The sequence below is a fragment of the Centruroides sculpturatus genome, unplaced genomic scaffold (assembly GCF_000671375.1).
Source record: "Centruroides sculpturatus isolate CEXI.00-Female unplaced genomic scaffold, Cexi_2.0 scaffold453, whole genome shotgun sequence".
Classification (NCBI taxonomy): Eukaryota; Metazoa; Arthropoda; class Arachnida; order Scorpiones; family Buthidae; genus Centruroides; species Centruroides sculpturatus.
In genome coordinates, this window is record NW_019384758.1 from 437,920 (window position 1) to 459,982 (window position 22,063).

Genomic DNA, 22,063 nt, shown 5'->3' on the forward strand with positions numbered 1-22,063 from the left:
TATGTAAATTTTGATTTTCTTTCAATTAAAGAAGGCAAAAGATAAATAAATAAATAAATAACTTTTATTAAATAACAAATATAACTTAAGTTTTCAATCTTAAATACGCTGTGATACAAGTGATTTTATTTAAGGGAATCGCGATCTACTGGTTGAGAAATTTTTCCTACATGATCTACTCTTCTTTCTTCTTTAACGTACTAGAATTATTAACATGTAATGTAAAAATTGTGTCGACAAATTATGCCAAGTACTTAATTATTTTTAATTATTATTTTAATGTTTTTAATTAATTATAATCATTATTTTATTTATTAGAACACTTACTGCTTAATTTTTCCAATGGCACAGACAGACCTAACTACTAACTTTATCAGAATATAAAATACGACTATTTTTGCAATATAAGACTTATAACCATTCCTCATTTCAGTGTGACTCAAACTTGTAAACTGTGCTCTTTAACTATTTATAAGAATTATACATAAAAAATATACTCTAAATCATAAGATATATTTAACAGATGTATTGAACTTGTATAAACAGATTCGAAAAGTCTTCTACCTTCAGCTTTGACCCTCTACTTCAGTCGATTCCATTATATTAATGGTGCCAGAAGGCGATGGGTATGGCACACTACATCAATAAATCAACACCTATGTTTATATTTATAAAAATAAACCTGTAATTTTCTTAAATATTAGTAGTTTTTATTCTTCTACATCTTAAACTCTTCTTTCTGTTTCTTCCTCCTCCATTTTCAAAATTTCTACATTTTTATTATTTACACATATCTAAATTCTATCATTTACTTTATTACAGCAGGATTTGCACATAAAAAAACAAAGTACCGCTTAAGGCCTCTGCTAAGAGGGGCATCACTTCATCCTCTAAAAAACTTAATATGTATAATTTATCACATGTATTTAGTGAAGGAGAAGAGCCACGATAAATCTGAACCCAACCCTGCTTAGAATTCGCAAAATTTTATGTTTCTTTAATCAAATCGAGCATAAATATATCAAAATTTATACTTTTTAAATCAAATAAAGAAGCCATAAAATGTATTTAGTTATTGTTTCTGTCCATAGATGGTAGTACTAGTTTAAAATCTCTACTATACTAAACACTATCGATTAAGAAAGCGTTTTCATCATAATCGAAGATATCGAACGGTAGAAATGTGAATTAAAAAAAATCATAATAATAAAATAATGGAAGAGGCTAAAACTGCGCTAGATATCATTTTTATTATCAAAAAATTTTTAATATTTTTACATGATTTGGTTTCGATATCCGAGCGACGCTTTGCTTAATTCCTTAATTAAGTGTGGATTAATTCAGGATATTATCGTATAAAACGCTAATTAATGACTAATTAGTGTTTTTCAATAATGTTATCGAGTTTTTTTGAGGAAAAGATTAAAATAAAACTGTTTATTAACCATTATTTTTATCTTATAAAGTTTTTTTTCCTGATAAAACATGCTGAAACAGTGACTATTTAAGTACAGACAAATTAGGCTTTTTTTAGGGCATAATGTTTTAAAGGCCTCATACATGCACGGATTTATGCTTATCGATACCCTTCCTAGTAAAGTATTCCTAATCCTAGACTCTGTAATTTAAATATTTGGAATTTCAGGACTAGACTTCAATATCAAATGATAGGCGCTTTTACTTGTATATTATACAAATTCATGTGAAAAGGCCCTCGCAAATCTATACTTCTATAGAATCTCGCGCTTTTGAGAGTCTTAAATACGTACAAATCTTTGCTTGTGAACACCTATTTTGATATCTCGATTTTGCAGTAAGAGATCTACTCAATATTAGTATCGTTTGATACAGTTTTATAATAAAAAACTTATATAAAAGAGGCCTCTCAAATTATTATTTGCCCATGGTCTTGCGCTTTGGGGGCCTTAGATGCGCACAAATAGGCCTATATTTGTCGTTACTCACCTTGATATAGTGCTTAAAAACTAGTACTAAGACACTAGACCTTAAAATATTATGTAAAATATTAAATACAATGTGATACTGGGTTTTTATAATATAATATAAGCTTACATGAAATAGAGTTTTAAATATACGTTCTTCTAATCTCGCATTTTGGCCTCAGACACGCACAAATAAATGCTTGTCGATAATGCTCTATCTTGGTCCAGTACTTTTACTAGCCAGGATCGCCTGGTATAATATCAAATAGCGTATGATACGGAATTTATATTGTATAAGCTTATAAGTAAAAGGCCTTTCGCTTTAGGGGCCTCAGGTACGCACAGACTCCTGCGGAACTTAAAACCGCCGTGATTTAAACTCAAATACACAATAAATTCGAGAGAAATGTCAAATTCTTCACTAAATTCGAGAGTGTATATGTTGCTCTGAAGGTATTAATCGTATGACACATAAAATTTACATAATTTATAATAATTTTAGTTATTTTTATCCTTATTCTGATTAAAACTTGACAAAAAAAAATTATCGAGTTTACACACAGTTTTATAACCAAAATGACCAATTACTTTATTTTGATTAAACGAGTTTAATTAATGATAAAAGAGAAAGAAGTTAAATAAGAATAATCTTTAATTTCCTATAAAATTAAGCGTAATTTGATTAAAGACAAGAAAAGAAAAAAGAAAACACATTGATTAGTTTTAAACATAAATGGCTACAAGTTAGATTTGACGTTAAGGTTAGAAGTAAAAGAAAGAAAAAAATTGAGGGGGTGGAAAATACAAAATTAATGGCGTGCTAGTAACGCAAACGGACACTCGAATGAACCACTTCTATGATAAAGAAGTAAAGCAAGAAGAGGGGGAAAACGAACAATTTCCCACTAATCATTAACAGTGATCAAATAGAGGAAAGAAGGGGGTCTTTTCAATTAGGCTTAGTGCTTTAGCAATCAATGGTTTTGTTCGACATCGTTCATCCTCACGTCACTCGTAAGAACAACTTTCATTATTTTTATTTTCTCTTTTGTAAAATCTCGTTTCGGCTTTAAACATTTACAGCAAAAACAATTGTTTTCTTAGATTCTCACAGCTCTTAAACACAATATCTAACAGCAAGAAAGAACTACAAACACATTCACACAAAAAAAAACTGAAATTTTAAATAAGTAAATATGGTTTGTTGAATTGTTTTTATATAAATTATAACATTAAACAGAATATTTAGAGAGTGTTAATGACTTTTATCCACTTATTTAAATCTCTAGAGATTTTTAACCCTTTTAAAACTAGAAAGCTCCTTCTTGTTGGGTTATAAAGGCGAAATGAGTCCATTCGGTGCTTTTAATCTGTTAGAAAGTTTCAATTCATTGACTAAAAACGTTATCCTTTGGGAAATTTAATCCTAAATTTGTACGGTTTCAACTTATTTAGACTAGGATCCAAGTAGGAAGTTTAGAACTTCATCTTCGATTATCTATTAATGGCGGAATGATTCGAGCTTCTCCCAAGAGATATCGTGGAGTAACTTTTACTGTATCTTAAAGCTGACACCTTTATTAACTATTTCCAAAAGTTTAAATGTGTTACTTGATGTTACGCTTTAAGTAATATTAAATAATTTTGTCGTTATGTTAATTACACTATTAGAAATTTACCTTCTATTAGTTGATGTGTGAAGAAGACGTGATTTGATCTTTTGGAGATATTTTAAGAAATTTTCTACATTTTTATAGAAAAAAAATCATATAATTTGATTATCATCATTATATTTATGTAAAATTATAATTAAACATACTTTTATATATATAAAATTAAGGTTTTGTCCTTGTTTGTAAGTTAATTTCGTGGCAATATCTTGCTGTCTAAATGGCATTTTTCTAATGTTTAATACTGTATTTGAAAAATGTTAATATAAGTAGATAAAATATTATTTTAAATTTATAATTCAAAATATTTATTATAAATTAAATGTTTTATTAAATTTTTATATTAAATAAATAAGAATTTATACATCAAAATTATTATTAATAAAAATGGCATAAATGGGAGTGATATATATACATATCATATTTGCATATAAATTGTAATTTTATAATATAAACTCTTATTTGTTTCGAAAAAACTAGACTTTTGAATTCACACTGCTAAGTTAGCACAAATGGATCAGTGAGAGGAGACTGATCAGTACAAAACTCCCGAAAATTTTCAACTTTCTAGATATAAATTCTGAGAAATTTTGCGGATAGACAAAAGCACGGCCAAAGTGAATACAAAATTTCAACCTTCCAGCTCTTTTAATATCCGAGAAGCTGGAATTTTGCATTTAGGAATGCTGGGTGTAGCATAAATAAAGATTCTAGTCTCCGCACTAGGAAAAACTGTCCACTATAACTCCTGAACTTTTTACCTTTCTAATTCTTTTAATTTCCAAGAAATCATGACACAAACAACCAGACATACCATTTTTTTTTTTTAGATATACAAGCTCGAATTTATACTTCTCTATATCTTTTGTTCTTGTTGCATTATTTCTATGTCGCGTTACCTCTTTGAGGAGTTCGGGTTCAAATCCTATCTAATTCTTATAACTCTTTTATATGAATCTGGATCGGGTTCGAACTTGGATTGGACGTTAATGATTTAGTACAGACTCATCCATTCCTTGTATTGGCCTCATTGAAGGAACAGCCCTTCGGCATATATAGCCTATAACTAGTGCTTCTTATAATATAATTAAGCCAATATAATTACACATTTATTATTCACAAAATAAGAAAATAAGAGATTGAAAATATCCTTATTTTTCCTAATTTGGGGATTATGTAATATAAATATAAAATAAATTTATTAAAGATATATTAACGTGAGCAAATTAACACATAAGGTAAACAGGCAATGGCTTAGGGTCTCGCGATATGAGGCATACTATACTCTTGTAGCGTGAGGTCCTTATCTAAGTTTAGAAGCACGAGGTTCGGTTCAGGGCCTCACGTTTTTAGATGTATTATTATTTTGTGAAAAAGAGTATTATTAAATGTTGTAACTTAGACACAAACCGAATTTAAATGCGACTCTATGTATTGATAATGAAGTTTAAATGCATTAAATTACAAAAAAATCAGGTATAGAAAAAACTTTTGTACACTACTAAACACTAAAATTCAGTTAGACTGATGTAATTCTCACTGATTGAAGCGCTTACAAACGTTTTCTCAAGTAAGAAGACTCGAAGAAAATGTTTTTAATTTAATAAAAATTAAATTAATTTTAAACGCTTTTGATATTAAAAAATAAAAACCATTATAACTGTAAATAAATTAATTTAAAAAATAATCGATACGATATAAAAATGTTAATTTTCTCCTTGGAAAAAAAAAATTATAATGACACTTTTGCATGTAGAACAATTTGCATTTTGCTTTTTAAATAATTAGAAAAGAAAATTAATTAATTTTAAAAATAACAATATTTAAAAATATTCTTATGTACACGACAAGAAAATTAATTAAAATAAACTCGAACATATTCCACATTCGTGACGAAGGTTTGTAGAAAAAAATATGGCGGCGGCGCTATTACTGCCATCTGGCGACAACTCTATGTACTAATGCGAAATAAGTACTTTCGAATGGATCAGTTAATACGACATTTGTGTCATTAAATCGTTTAAAGAGAGAGAATCAATGAGAGGAAAAAAATAGATAAAAGGGCTAATAGCTGGTTTGCGTGCAGACCTCATCTATGCCTAAGTAGGCTTTAAGAAAGAAATGGATTTCTATTAACTTGCGTTTCCTTCCATTAAGTACAACCTATCTACAGAGTAACGGGTTAGAAGTAAAGAAAAAGGGGGTTAGAAGGGGAACGAGAATAAGAAGAAAAACTAAAGAGAAGCATGCAATTAAAGCACTTAAAACAATTATAGGAAATGAGGTTCGTGTTTAGGTTTAGTGCAATCGAGAACAAACATGGCACCCGTTTGTTGTAGAATGATTTTCTAAAAGGGCTTAAATAGTGGGGTTATGATAACTAATTAGAGATGTTCGCACAGCATTGTGCAATTAGTTGAATCTGCTTTGGGATCTGTTGTAATTATGTTTGCGTAGGGGGATGTTAAGATCCTTGTTTTCTAGAAAATAAGCTTCATCAGTGAAAGTATTTCTACTTCATTTTCTAAATTGGATATAAGATTGCTTCATCCATTCATTGATCTTTTTTCTGTTCGATTATCAATAAACTGACGTTATTATGTTTTTGGTAAGAAACAGAATTGTAAATTTGTAAGAACAGTTTTAAAGTAGTAACGGTTTTAAATTGTGCCAGGTCCTAGGCTACGCTGGAATAAGGTTTGTTGTAGCCCTAAACTATAAGAGAAATTTTTCCTTTTAAAAGGACGAGGCCCTAAACAGTACGTTCGTAGTACAAGCCCCTAAGATGTAGTTTATTTTATGTAAATCCGACCCTAGACCTAGGTAAGTACGAACGTAGAATATTATTCCCCTTTTATATAATGTAAGCTCATATTGCACGATATTTGATATCCTATGAGGTCTAGGATCCTATCTATTGATAGTATAGAATTTCGAGCTGGGTCTAACATGTTCTTTTGATCCATTATATTTACAGGGGCCTCAAAAACATTTGTAATATATTAATTTTTCCATTGCATTTTTCGTACATGAAAGGGGAAAAAAACCTTGATTTTTCAAATAAACGTACGATTTTTAATGCCGTTTTGTTTTATTTCAATATACAGTGTGTGATCGGTTAACGAACAATTCGGATAACGAACAGTCTTGGAACGGATTATGTTCGTTAACCGATCACCCACTGTACTGAGGGCATCAAATGCGTAAGTGATCCTGGTTTCTCTAGACCTCCGATTTTGAGTAATGGACCGAGAACGAATATCGACAATTAAGCTATATACTTATATATGTATAAGGCCTTAAAAGTATGAGGCCCTAAGCAAAAATTGGATTGCTTATACCTGAAACTGCTACTGTTTGTAGTATGGGATCTAATTTAATGATCTAAAAATTTCAGTTTTGGGAGTTTAAATGATTATTTATCAATATGGGTTTTTAAAAAATACTTTTCTAAGTTACAGTATATAAAAATAAATCTTATAAAGTATTAAATGAATTATTTTTTATTGAATGAAAGTATCTACATATTATATTTTACATTATACAAAACTTGTTATATGTTATATTTTTAAATTATTATTGACAAAATACGTTAATTAATTCGTAAGATAAATTAAAAGCATACAATTTCTATAATTTTTATATAAAGCTTAATTAAAATACTCAAACAAACTGTTTATAAAACTTTTTCTAGCTTTGCTTCACCAGAAAAATATACATTAAAGCACACAGAGTATTAAATTAATAACTATTAAGCAAAAAGTATATTAAAGCTCAAAAATATCATAGAACTTGGTCATTTATGACCAATTTATAAAATATTAATAAAACAAATAAATTAATTGGTGATAATATTTTTAATTTCAAGTTTTTGAAAGGCCCTCCCCCCTCCACCAAACACTATTAAGTTTTGAAACGTGAGATCCTAAACGCTATTTTTATAGAGTGAGGCCTTAATTAAGTTGTATTCTCGTAGAATAAGGCCCTAAGTTTATTCTTTAAACTGTATCTTCCTAACCAAAGATCTTAAGAACCTGTAGCTTGTTTAGCTTTGTAAACCTGACTGAAATACCAAGAAAGTTATAAAATTTGTAACTTATTGAAGAATTATAAAAATGTAACAACTAAAAAATAATATTTTATATTCTATACTTTTATTATAAGCCCTACAAGAAATCTACAAAAATATAACGATTTTAAAGGCCCGATAGGCAATTTATATAATATTCCTAGTTCCTTGAGTCAAGAAACAATCGATTTCTTTCCTCTTGTTTTCTTCATAGAGAATGCATTGATTTAATCCACAAGATCAACGTTATATAATCACATTTAGAGGATATATATTCTTCCTTTTAATCTTAACTTTGTCGCAAGTTTTTGCCATTACCGAAAACTAAGAACTAAGTATATTATTACAGATAATAAGTCCAAGAGAGATGAAGGAAAGACAATTCAAAAAGAGGAATTTCTCGAAGGAAACTTAGTTAATCCGATAAATAGTAGAAGAAAAAACAAGCAAATAAATAAAATTAAATAAAGAAAAATTTTTATTTATTTTTAGAAGAAATTAACGTAAACTTAATTAGTAAACTAAAACCGTTTGAAATTGAAGTTAACAATAAATTTTTTTTATATTTTATTTCAAAAACTTATTCCTTTTGAACTGTCTCTTTGATCTGTTGTTGACTTAACAGATGTCTCTAATGGACTTTGCTTTTCACTAATTTCATTTACTTCAGCTTTAATTCCCAAGACGATTGTATACATTCTTATCCGCAGAGAATTTTAAGGCTTGTTTATCATTCTCTTTATTGTCACTTTAATTCTCATATTATATTCAAGTACAAATATCAGAAAACGAATTTCCTATTCACTTCAAATTAGTCTCTTTATTACTTTTAGATAACTTCTAAGTTTCAAAATTAAATTCTTAATAACTAAACTTATTAACCTTAGACTTTAGTTCCCTTCCTGTGGACAAAAAAGAGGAAAAGGTGGACTTCAAACGTGTTATTTCGTTACTAGTTTAATTATGCACACCTTTTTTTTATGTTTTTAAACTTTAAAGATGTCTTTACTGATTTCATTTGGATTTTTTTTAATCTAATTAAATTTAGTAACGTGTAAATTAAAATTAGTTTAAATTTTTTTAAGTTTCGGACATTAGTATCTTAAAAATAATATATATAGCCTATATAACTTAATAGGATCTTATACACAAACACATATGTATGTATGTGTGTGTTTGTATATATATATAATGTACTGTACATGGAGAGCCGAGCGTACAGTACATAGGCCAAGCGATGCCAAAATTGCCCCCTTTTTTTTAAAATGTTTATTCAATTTGAAATTAATAATAAATATTTTTCCTTCTTTATATTTTCTCAGTTGACTAAACATAAAATAATTTTGTTCCGTGAAATTATAATAAATTCAAGGTGATGGACGACAGTAAACTACTGACACTGTGCAGATTTAGAAGTTTTATTGACTGATAAAAAAAAAAAAAACATATCAAGAACAGATTTAGTTCACGAAATAAAATTCCTTTCTATTTAGGTTTTCTTCATAGAAAATGATAGGCCTACCAATAAAAATTCTCAAGTTGTTTGTGAAAAAATTAATATCTTCATTACCCAATTTATTCATAGTGATACGCGTTTTGCTGACTTACCTTTCTGCAGCCAGCGCGAATAGAAAATTTCTTTTCAAATTAAAATTAATAAAGCATATTTGAGGATAGTCATGACTCAGAGCAGATTGAATGGGTGGTCGACGTTGTCAATTGAACAGGATTTGATAAATGCGCTTTATTTGGAAGAATTGATAACAAATTTTGCCCACAAAATTTTATTTTAATTTAATCTATTGGATATTAAATTAGCATTTTCTCCCATCTAGTCTCAATATTATGCAATATATAGACATACGAAAATAAAAGTTTAAAATGTACGTAGCCCTATGTATTAGCAATTTGATGCAATTTTTATACTCTTGTGCAATATAAAAGATTGTATGCTATATTTTACTTTTTTTTAAATTTCCTTTCTTAATTGTTTTAGTAATAAATTTAAAAAAAATAAAATCTTCGTAATGGGCGCCATTTATCGATACTGATCCTTGAGGCTGTACAGAAAAACCTCATATAAAGCTTAATTTTGCACTCTAAATTCTAATATAGAAGTCATTCTTAAATTTCCGTATTAAGTCCTTGACTATATATTTAATAATAAAGTTTAATATTAAGTTTTCTATTAGAACCTACATTGGAATCTTAGGCCTTATATACGGTTCTAAATTACAAATTTAAGATCTTCATGAAGTCCTTTAATGTAGTCCTATATTAATTCTTATAAGATATTAGATCTTAAATTAATTCTATAGGCTATTCTTATAGTAATATAGTAAGTCTTAAAGCAATAATATAATCCTAAATTATGCTTCTATATTAAATATTATGCCAATATATTACAAATATATATTAAATCCTACGTTAAAACCTACATTTAAGATCACGTTTTAAAGTTTAAGTTCTACATTATAGTGCGATAATAGATACCAAATTCTTTTACTGAATCTTTTAATGAAATCCTATGTTCAAAATACTATTTTAAACTAAATACTTATGTAAGATCTAGACTAAAACATTTAAATCTTACATTACAAACCTATATTGAGTCCACCTCTTGGTGCTTTCCGAGCAGAAAGAGGTCTGTGTCCCATAATCCTTATATTGAGTCCTAATTCCCGATTTACTATTCTTTTCAATTTCTTTAAAAAATACTTGTCTTTCCTCTATCGAGTCTTGTATTTAAGAGCGTGATTAATGATATCTGGTATTAAAACAGTTTTAATTTTAAAAATTACATTATAATAGACACTAAATTTTATAAAATCTAAAATAATAATCTAATTTCATAGCATAATAGCATTTAATAAGAGACATAGAAACTTAGAGGAAAGTTCATCGAAGTCATCATGCGAATGACTAAACTTTTATTTGATCGTTTCGTGACAGAAATTCATTTTCGTTGAAGGAAAAATCTACTAAATAAAGTTAAGCTTTACTTATTTAGTCCCTCGATACACTGATTTTTTTATTAAGAAGTAATTTTTCCATTGAGAACTCCATAATATTTGCGTTGGGGATTGTGTAAATTCCATTGAGAATGACATAAACTTCATTAAGATATCCATAATGTTTCAATTGAGAAATCCATTGAGAACTTCATAAATTTTATTGAATAGTTCATAAATTTGAAATTTCAACATATGAAATTTCACATTTCATTTCTTCAAAATCAAAATGTGAATTTTTTCTTTGTTTTTAGAAATTAATTTCACATCTAATTAATTTTCTTAATTTGAATAATTTCAAAATAGATCTTAATTCAAAACATTAAAAATTAACTTATATTAGCAAAATTTAATTAATAGATTTATAATTAGATGATATTTTTAATTTTATTTTTATTATAAACGTTTTAAAAAAAGATAAAAATGTAATTATATAATTAAAAATTGCGCAAGAGACGGTGAACTAATATGCAAAAATATTTTATTCTTAAGTTAATTCTAATAAAATTTTCCAATTTAAAACTTAAAATTCTCATTGAATGCATCATAAATATTTCTCACATTATGTTCTAATTATTCTTTAATTCGTTCTTAAGTTATGAAAAGTGTTACGAAAATAGACTTTTAAGATTCTCCGTGACTTAAGAATGAATTAAAGCATAATTAAAAAGGGAATAACTTTAATGACTAATTTTTGTACAAATTAAACTTGTTGTTTTTTAAAATAATGCATATAAAATACTTTCATTTGCATATTTTACAAGCAATAATATGCATAATAATATACTTAAAATAATTGATTTTAAGTTAATGTTAATGAAATTGCCAACTTAAAACTTAAGAAATCGTTGAGTACATTACAAATATAGCATTAAATATGCAATAATTATGCTTTAATCGTGTTTCAATCTTTTTAAGACTCTTCAAGACTTAAGAAAATTAAAGTATAATTAAAAAGGGAGTAATCTTTTAATGACTAGTTTTTCAGCAAAATAAATTAAAAATTTTAAGGAAGAAAACATACAGAATAGTTCATTTACATATTTTACAAACAATAAGGCGCATTTATTCTAGTGTTCTCTAAATAACAATGATCAAAAATAGCATTCATTTAGCAGTAAGTTCGTTGAACTTCAAATACACATTTTACAATTCTAAGAAGGAGAGGAGAGAGAAAATCATGAGAATTTTTGAAAAATTTATAAAATTGGTAGAAGGGGGGTTTCAAGTAAAAGGCAATAGAAGCATTTCTCTCCCAAGGCAGACATACACATATTAATTACACGGTTATTAGACTAGACAGATTGCTTTTAATTATAAGTTTGAAAGTCCTTTGAGGAATTTTCTTTCGCATCGGCAAAACCCACAAAACAAATCTGTTATCTGGTTATAAATTACATTTAATTAAATATCTTTTGATTACCAATTGATTAATTCGATATTTAAACTTGTTTATGAAAGTTATAATTCTTTTTTTGATTAAATTAATAAAATTATAAGAAAAAAAGGTATATATTTTATGTTAAATAAATCATTTATTTTATTAAATTATTAAATATCCAATTTTTCATGGTCTATAGAAGATGAGGTTATATATAATTGCATGAATATATATGGTGCATTATAGTTAGTTTAATGAGCTCCGCCCAATCGATCCAGATTAATAAAGTCGTAATAGTATATCCTAATTAACATCTCATCTAATGTTGAACAAATTGAAAGCATCAATTAGTGCTGATAGGGGATTGATGAAGAGTTATGTTCAATTATAATGTAGATACTATGCAGGAAGGTACTCGTGAATTGCTTTAAGCACTCTCTTCTATTTATCGCTAGTAACAGATGTGCTAATAAATTACAGTTTAAAATATATTTAAAGAAAATGTTTCTAAATAATACTTTAGACCAGTAGCTAAACTTATATTTATATTTTAAAATTTTAAAATTAGCTTTATACACTTGAATAAATTCTTTGTAGATTTATTTATAGTTAAGATCCTGTGACTCACATTTCTTTTTAAATCCTAATTGATTTTTTACATATTTTAGCTATTTTATATGTAAAATTTAAAAAATGTTTAGTATAAATGCTAATAAAGTATATTTTAATTTTATTCAACAATATTTCATGAAATCAAGAAAAATTATAGCATCAATTTCTTTTAAATCGGTCTGTGATGAATACTTTTACATAAGAAGATAATTAAATTGATTAATATTCGATGTAAATATTGATTTTATACATTTTAAAATTTATTTTAATTTAATTTATAAAGTAAACAAACATTTAAAATCTAAATTATACAACTTTTCCTACAATATTTACAAATAAAAAGTAATAATTAATAGACTTATAACAAAATATAAATTTTTAATTAAAATTAAGATTATAATTAGTAAAAAAATCCAGGACGAATCTACAATTAAAAACTCTTTTGGGTAGATAAAACACTCCAAAATTATAAACTTTTGAGATAAAATATTCAAATTTATAGCCAAATAGATTAATTGTGTTTAACTTTAAAAAATTAAAGTAGGGGCTTATGCTATAGGATACAGTTCATTTAAGGAACTTTCTACTCATAATCTAGAAGATATATGTATTATTGTATACATAACAAATATCTAAATATCTTATAATTAAATATTCCAAAAAAATATAAATTGTAAAATACATATTAAATATCTAGTTTAATGAAAAAGTAAAGATTTCTTTTTCTAGTATGCAATTCTTATTCTTGGCTCGAGTAAGAAATGCAACCATTATTCTAGATTCGACCGAATACATTAAAGAATGTTGATTAATTATTCTATATTTATATCATTAAATATTCTTAAATTAAGATTTGTCAGCTATCCCAATAATATAACTAACTAATAAGCTTAAAAGTGTAAAAAACTGTCCATTTTTTTGGACATTCAGATTTTCAAGATTTGACTATTTATACATCTACAATAAGAATAGCATATTGATATTACAGTGAATAACTAAGACACTGTTCCTAAAAAAAAACCTTAAGGTTTAAATTCTTGAAATCTTTAAGAAAAAATTTAAGATAATTTTTAGATGCCACACCGAGAAACTACAGGGATGTAACGTAGTTTTCTAAGAAATTATTTGGTGAGTGACATGTTTATCTGATCCTTTTAAGGCAGTGATTGATCGTTTGGATTAAGATAAACTCATGAGGTGATGAAATCGTTCTAAACAGAACATTCACTTTATATATATAACTTATTCTAGAGTACGAACAGAAGAATCACATTCTTTACAAGTACTGTACAGCATAGACCTATTATAATTCTTGAAAGATTAGTTACATTTATATGCCTAAATTCAGTTTAAAATATGTGTAGGCCTATATAATATTTAATAAAAGCATAAATTTATTTGAGTTAGCATACTTAGCATAAAATTCAAGATATTAATCATCGCATTTATGGATTTAAATACAATTTAACATCATTCTATAGCTTAAAATTATAAACTTACTAATCTTTCTAACATAAAACGCTCCTAATAAAACTCTAATTCTTAAAATTAGTAACAATTAAAATAAATTTATACCTTATACAATTTTAATTAACATTAAATATGAAAATAGATCATTAAAAAGTTAATATTTTGCCGATTAAATTTCAAATATTAATTAATTTAAATTACAATTATTTTCATGTTAATAAATAATTTTAAATAAAATATTCTAGAATTTCCAACAAATATATAATAAAATAATTAATTTATTGGCTATGTTTAAAAATGAAAAAATATTAAAATATTCTTAGTTGAGGACTAAATTATAATTATGCCAAAGTAAAATTTAAAAAATAAAGAAGAAAAAATACTATAACTTAATTAAAATTTTCCCTTCAGCTTCTTATACCAAAAGAGAATTATGATATGGGCCTATAACAAGTTAATCCACCCTTATGAATGTTACAAGCTCACTTACTGTAGAATAAGAAATTTTGAACAATTTACAACCCTCTACAAGAAAACATTTACATTTATTTCAACAATATTTACAACATTTTAATAAAAACAAAGAAAAATAATAATAAAAAAACACAGCAAAATTGTAATTACAACATCATAAATTTTGTGGCTAATTNATTTCAACAATATTTACAACATTTTAATAAAAACAAAAGAAAAATAATAATAAAAAAACACAGCAAAATTGTAATTACAACATCCTAAATTTTGTGGGCTAATTCCGCTTCTAACTCTTAACTGCCTTAAACAATTGTTACAACGATTAACAGAATTAAAAAAATTAAAAATATATATAGAAAAAAAGTCGATAAAATTAAAAAAATTTACAAAAAACTCAGTAAGTGGAAGTAAAAATAAAAAAGAAGAAGAAAAAGTGACTGGTCTCAGCGGTCGGACCAATTACAACTAAACCATTTATCACTTAAGCGAAGATTACAACAACTAAGTTAATTAAAGGTTGCCACCGATAGGGGTGGTTATTATTCCCTCCCCTCTTCATCCCAGCTGTCAATGTAACGCTTAGCGCTTAAATAAATGCATTACGGGATATGTAAAACTCGAGTATAATGCGCGCCGACCAGGGACGAAATTATCAGAATATTTTTGTAGATTTTCATTCTTCTTTTCCAGCGTGTACCCAATTACGATAACTTTTTCGATATCCTATAGCGTTTTTATTATCATTTTTATTAAATTATATAACCCGATATCGGTTTTAAAACATCTAGAAAGAGTGGGAGAGAGAGACACGCACGTCCATAACTAGCGGAGTTGCATTAAAATTATATTTTCTTCAAATAAAAGAGAATAAATCTAGTTAAAATAAGAATAAATCCACTTATAATTAAATAATTTAACGTCGTAGAAGATCGATAAAGCGTAAGAAATCACCAAATGATGAAACAATCAGCGCGTATCATTTCATAAAACCTATCGTGATCGACTGACCAATCATCGAACATTCTGACTCTACGTCACATTTTTCAAATTAAAAAAAAAAAAACGGATTTATTATTATTTTTATTATATATTTCACAAACTACAAATATTCGTGTAATAAAATTTTTTAAAATAAATATATTATTAATACAAAATTATTTTAAAATATTAATACTTAATTTACATTTAATAGAAATGAGGGATATAAGAAATCTTTTACCTTCATTACTTCTTCCTTTTGGTGGATGACGTCACGGCCGTTCTCACGCCCGATTGGCCACTCTCGTTTGAGCGACTCTCAGATTACATCCGAGGGCCACGGATCACTGATTCGGATAAGCTCCACTTTTTAGTCTGACTAAAGGACCCCTTCCCCCATTGGCGTCCCCTCTCCTAGGAAAAGACAAAAAAGGAGATCCCCTTTTTAGTAAGAGCGAAGGGGGAAATTGAAGGTATATTTTTTATCGATATAATAAAGTCCGAATCGGTTGAATGCATCTTCTCCATCAAAGGCTGAACTTAGGTAATGCCTCTCAATTTTCGGTAGATCCAACTTAGTTCTATTCTATGCCGTAAGGAGGCGCATAATTTTTTCTTTTCCTTTCTTTCTTTCGTTCTTTTTTCTTTCTTTTTTAAATTTCTTCGAAATTCTTTTTAACGTCGAGATTGTGGACTTATTTAAGCAAGAGTAATTTATTTGATCGTAAAAAAAAGAAAAGAAGTTTCGATTGATTTAAAAGAGTTTTTCGGAAATTTTTCTGATAAAAGGACGCTTTTTAGAAAAAGAGATTTGATTTATTTTATTATTATTTTTTATTTTAATGTCAGATTTGAATTTGGTAAATTTATTTCTATACTTAAATCGAATTTTTTGAAATATTTTACTTTATTTTTTATTATTATTATTAATTCAACTAACTGAATAAATAGGAAAAGGAACGTTAGTAAATTGACATTGTGGGAAATCGAACTTGAACTCCACTCAAAAAATAAGAAAAAAGAAACCAAATAAATTATGCCTTAAGCTACAGGAAAATGGGTTTGATTTTCTAATTTGCCGACATCAATACTTGCCCCCATCTTTAAATGAAAATTGTAAAACTTTCTGTTTGTTTCTTGGATTTAAACCTTTTGTATCTATTTGTTTCAATGGCTAAATTTGTTCAAGATTAATTAATAAACTTGCTCAAAAAGTTTGCAAAATTATTCGCATTGTTTTTATAGAATAAAATATTGAGAAACTTGGAAAATGCTATTTGTAATTTTCAGTGGTGGTTTCAGATTTTGGAAGTCCGAACAAGTGTGGACTTCCAAAATCTTAGACCCTTTTTATTTACAGTAATATACAGCTCGTATCTCATAATAGTTGTTACTAAGAAAAGTCTAAGATACAAGACAGTATTAGATTCTGAGTACTAAATTTGACTTTCACAAATAGGCCCTATATGCTTGTCAATACTAAGATTGGTAATGACGGCATATATTTAAATGTATTTGAGGCCATAGGTAAGAAAGGATTTGAAAAGTTTCTTTTACGTTATAAAGCTCGTATCACATTATACTTGATATTGTATAAGATCTAGGATCTTAAATAGAATTGGATTGCGAGCAAATATATCTACAAGCATATACTGTATTTGCTCGTGTCTGAGATCTCAAAAAGCCCAAGGCCCTAGGTAAAAATAGATTTGCAAGGCTTCTTATATATTTATTTCATATTGTACAAGGTCTTAGATCTTAGCTAGTAATGGATTTTCAATACTGAAGTAACATCGAAGCGTGTATTTGTGCGTGTTTGAAGCCGCCTAAACAAAAACCTATATCTAAAACTGTCACCGATAATGTTTAAAAGTCAAATTTACAATTTACAAAGTAAAATTTTAAAAAGTAACCATATAAAAATATTTTAAATATTTCCCAAAAATGTTCACACGTAAACTCTAAAACCAAAAATTAATTTTTAATCCCGTCATCTAAAGCGGAATTAAAATAACAGAAATGAAATTTTTACTTTCACTACTTATCCCCCTTTTATGACGCCCAGGATATGGAGGTAATTTTTTTACAAAATGTTTTAATTAAAAAATAAAAAAAAGTAAAAAGAATTTAGCGAAAAAAGATTTGATAGTATATATGTATATGTGTGTGTATTCATTAAAAGTTTAAAAAAAAAAAAGGAGAAGAAGAAGAGGAGGAGGAGAGGTAGCTGAAGAATGATTATATAGGCGGACATATTTATGACTATCATCCTTTTTAATTAATTAGTGCTATTAAAAATGTTTCGCTCTGCTAGTTCAACGTGTAATTAATGAGAATTACATCTCTAAATAACATCTGGGACTTTGAGTTTCTGATGAGATTTTTCGATGCGAGTTGATTTCTGCTTAATTTGATTTTGGTTCATTTTATTTATTTAATTTACTAGTTTTAATATCATTGTTGTTGTTATTATTATTATTATTACTATTATTATTGCTGTTGTTGTTGATTAATTTTTATCATTTAATTTATCTAATATTGTTAATTAAATATAAATGAAGAAAATTAATATAAAGATAATAGTAAAATATTAAAAACAGTTATTTTAGAAATTATTATAAACCTATAAACATAACCCATAAGTCAATTAACTGTTAATATAATTAATTTAATAAATAAAAATATAGCTTGAACCCTATTTACATTTGTGAACGAATTATTAATTATTCATTCAAATAAATTATAACATATTTTTAGAACAATTTAGATTTCCTGAAACAAACTCTTTTAAAGCAACGAGGAAAGCTAAAGTAAGCTTATAAAAATATATTGAGAAACACCAGTTCTAAGTTTACATAAAGAAAAGATTAACATAACTAAGAGCTTATTATACAGTGTACAGTACAACCAATATGTAGTACAGTACATAATGAAGAGATTAGCATGGCTGAGAGCTGATTATATAGTATATAGCCAATATATATTGATATAATAAAGCTCTGAATCTGCATATAAAAGCAATGATTTATTGAAAGATTTTAATATAGTTCTATAGAAATAATTAATTTTATGAATATTAAAGAGCTTAAAGAGAATTTAAATCTATTTATTATTGTAAATCCTGATTTAATAAAATTAAGATCTAAAATAATGTTTAATTGTACAGTAATACCTCGACTTACGCTACCCCGACTTACGCGAATCCGAAGTTACGCGATTTTCAAATCTCGTCGATTCATCTTTTGTTTGAGCGCCACACAACTTTGGATTACTCACTCCCCCCATACTATTGTTCAGCTTACATGTTCGGACGTGTCGCGCGGAATCGACACATAGCTACAATTTATTTTGTGTTATTTATTTCTGTGTTTGTTATATCTACGGAGACTTGAGAGACTCTATGTGGTGATTTCTTGTAACCGTGAACGAATCAAAAGACGAGATAAGATTAACGAGAACATTTATTAACTTACATACATCCGACTTGGATTTTACATAAATTGCGAAATTATACCCCGACTTACGCGGTTATCGCTCAGTCCCACCTATCGCGTAAGTTCGGGGTATTACTGTATTTTATATTACAGTAGAGCGTCGTTTATCCGAATCAATTGGGGACTGGGGTTGTTCGGATAACTTGTTTTTCGGATAACTGGTTAAGTACGAAAAAATATATTAACCTACCCCTTGTTGAAATTTTTCTCCGTTGCGTGTCGCTTCGCGTTGAATTTTCGTCGATGTTACGCCTGACGTATACTTTTTAAAATAATAATCGTGGCTATTGTATCGTTAAGAAATAAAAAAATAATTTTTATTATTTCTTTATTTCTTACAAACAAAATAAATATATTGAAAAATATAAAAACAAAAAAATATGTACTTTAGAAGTTGATCTAGTATCAAAAACGTTCGATTCAGCACGACACACAGTCCTCAGAAAAACACCACACAAAAGTGCCAGTGCTGCCAGCTAAAAAACACACACCAACAAAAATATATATATATATATATATATATTGGAGTAGCCCAAGATATGGCCAAAGATTGCAGCGCCACAGCACTAGCGAAAATTTAAATTTGCCGACCGGAATGCTTTCGGATAATCGACGTTTCGGATAAACGACGCTTTTTTGTATTTATTAATATTATTTACTTTGTTCTACAATTGAATTGGATGAAACGATATAAGAACGATAAGAAATAATAAAATTAATCAAAACTAACAGATAAAAAGATTATCTATTAATTTTAAAGCACTAGAATTAAGTATAGATAAAGCAAAATACTAAAATATTTTTTTAAACTTTCATAACAAAGACATGTGCCTCAAGTCATCAGTTTTTAAAAGGACAAAACTCATATTTAAAACAATGTAATAATTTTTAGAAATTGTATTATATTTATATATTTTTAAACAATTTTAATATAAACAAGCATTTATAACAACCTGTAATTTCTTTAAAACTAATTATATGAACTTTAAATAAAGGATAACAAATTAAAATGACCTTTTTAGGAGACAAATTATATATAAGATGCCTAAAAGTCAGTTAATCATACGAATTGCTCGACCAAATTATCAAAAACTTTTTAAAAAGTTTTAGTTTAATTTAATAATAATTTATAATATTCGTATATATTAAACAATAGTAAGTTAATAGTAAGTTAATAGCATGAGTTTGTCGAGTAATCAACCAAAGAATTTTAAATAGCTCTAAAGTAAGACATATCTTGTTTATTACACAAATTATAACTTTTAACAAATTATTTAAAATCCTTTAATTTGTAATTCGAGCAACTACACGGTTTACTGACTTTTGGACCATCTTATATTCAAATAATACAGTATACATATAAAAGAGGTATCCTAAAAGTTCGGATTGTTAACCGAGTGAGTCACTCGAATAATCTATCAAAGGATTATAATTTAATTTGTAAAAGGGTTGCACTTTGTGTAATGAACAATAAAGATATCATTTTAAGCAATTTTTGTAGTTTATAATAATAAATTATTTGAATAAGATGAAAATGTAGCCTTTATAGTGGTTAAACAACCTTTGGATATTTCATAATAGAAATAATAATTAATAATCATACAATAGCACAGATACAAATAATCTTACACAGTGGTTAATCGAATTTTGGACCACCCTGTATATATATTTTAATTTACAAATAACAGTTTTCTCTAAATTTTATTAAAACTTTACAAGGGTGGAAAAAACAATAATAAATTCTCATAAAAAAATAAAAATACGAAAAAATACATATATTTATGTATATATATTCAACCTGCTATACATGCACGTACTAAATATTGACAGGATAAAAAAATAATCATGAAATATTATTCTAATTACTTCTGCTCACAGATTGATAACAACATAAAAACATACCCCAGAAGTGTTAAAAAAAAATTTAAAAAATGAATAGGGTGTGTGTGTAGATAGAAGGATGCTTTAAAAGTGAAGACAGCATTAAAAAATGACATAATGAAGATGTACGTGGTAGTGTGAAGTGGGTATGTCATCACCTAATTTTCTGTATAGGAAAACGTGATTTCTTTCTATCGATAGTTTGTTGCAAATGTGATTAAAAAGTGCTACAGCTTTTTGTCATTTTATTCTTTTCTTTATTTACTTTTGACAGTTTTCATGGCTTCAACGTGACGCGGAACTTAAGTTATATGTTATCTCAAGCGTTATTGGATGATTTCAACTCTTATTGGGTTCAAATTATTCGATAATGTTCGAGCTTAAACTTAAAAACTAATCGATTAAATATTTAATAATTTAAAATAATTATACAAATGTCAAACAAATAAAATAAAGTAAAAATTTAAAAATTTAATTCAATTTAACTTTAATTATTAAAATTTCATTTAAAATATTTTAAATATTTCCCAAAAATGTTCACACGATAAGAAATTTTGAACAATTTACAACCCTCTACAAGAAAACATTTACATTTATTTCAACAATATTTACAACATTTTAATAAAAACAAAGAAAAATAATAATAAAAAAACACAGCAAAATTGTAATTACAACATCATAAATTTTGTGGCTAATTCCGCTTCTAACTCTTAACTGCCTTAAACAATTGTTACAACGATTAACAGAATTAAAAAAATTAAAAATATATATAGAAAAAAAGTCGATAAAATTAAAAAAATTTACAAAAAACTCAGTAAGTGGAAGTAAAAATAAAAAAGAAGAAGAAAAAGTGACTGGTCTCAGCGGTCGGACCAATTACAACTAAACCATTTATCACTTAAGCGAAGATTACAACAACTAAGTTAATTAAAGGTTGCCACCGATAGGGGTGGTTATTATTCCCTCCCCTCTTCATCCCAGCTGTCAATGTAACGCTTAGCGCTTAAATAAATGCATTACGGGATATGTAAAACTCGAGTATAATGCGCGCCGACCAGGGACGAAATTATCAGAATATTT

The 22,063-nt window shown here is 27.0% G+C and overlaps 1 long non-coding RNA gene across 1 annotated transcript; it reads right to left on the minus strand.

Moving 5' to 3' along the window:
- Positions 1 to 35: 35 nt before the first annotated feature.
- LOC111628740 lies at positions 36 to 16,076 on the minus strand. Its single transcript, XR_002757216.1, has 3 exons — positions 15,850 to 16,076; positions 10,276 to 10,449; positions 36 to 200 (listed from the first exon to the last, which is right to left on the minus strand). It is a non-coding gene; the product is annotated as an uncharacterized LOC111628740 (long non-coding RNA).
- Between the last annotated feature and the right edge of the window lie 5,987 nt (positions 16,077 to 22,063).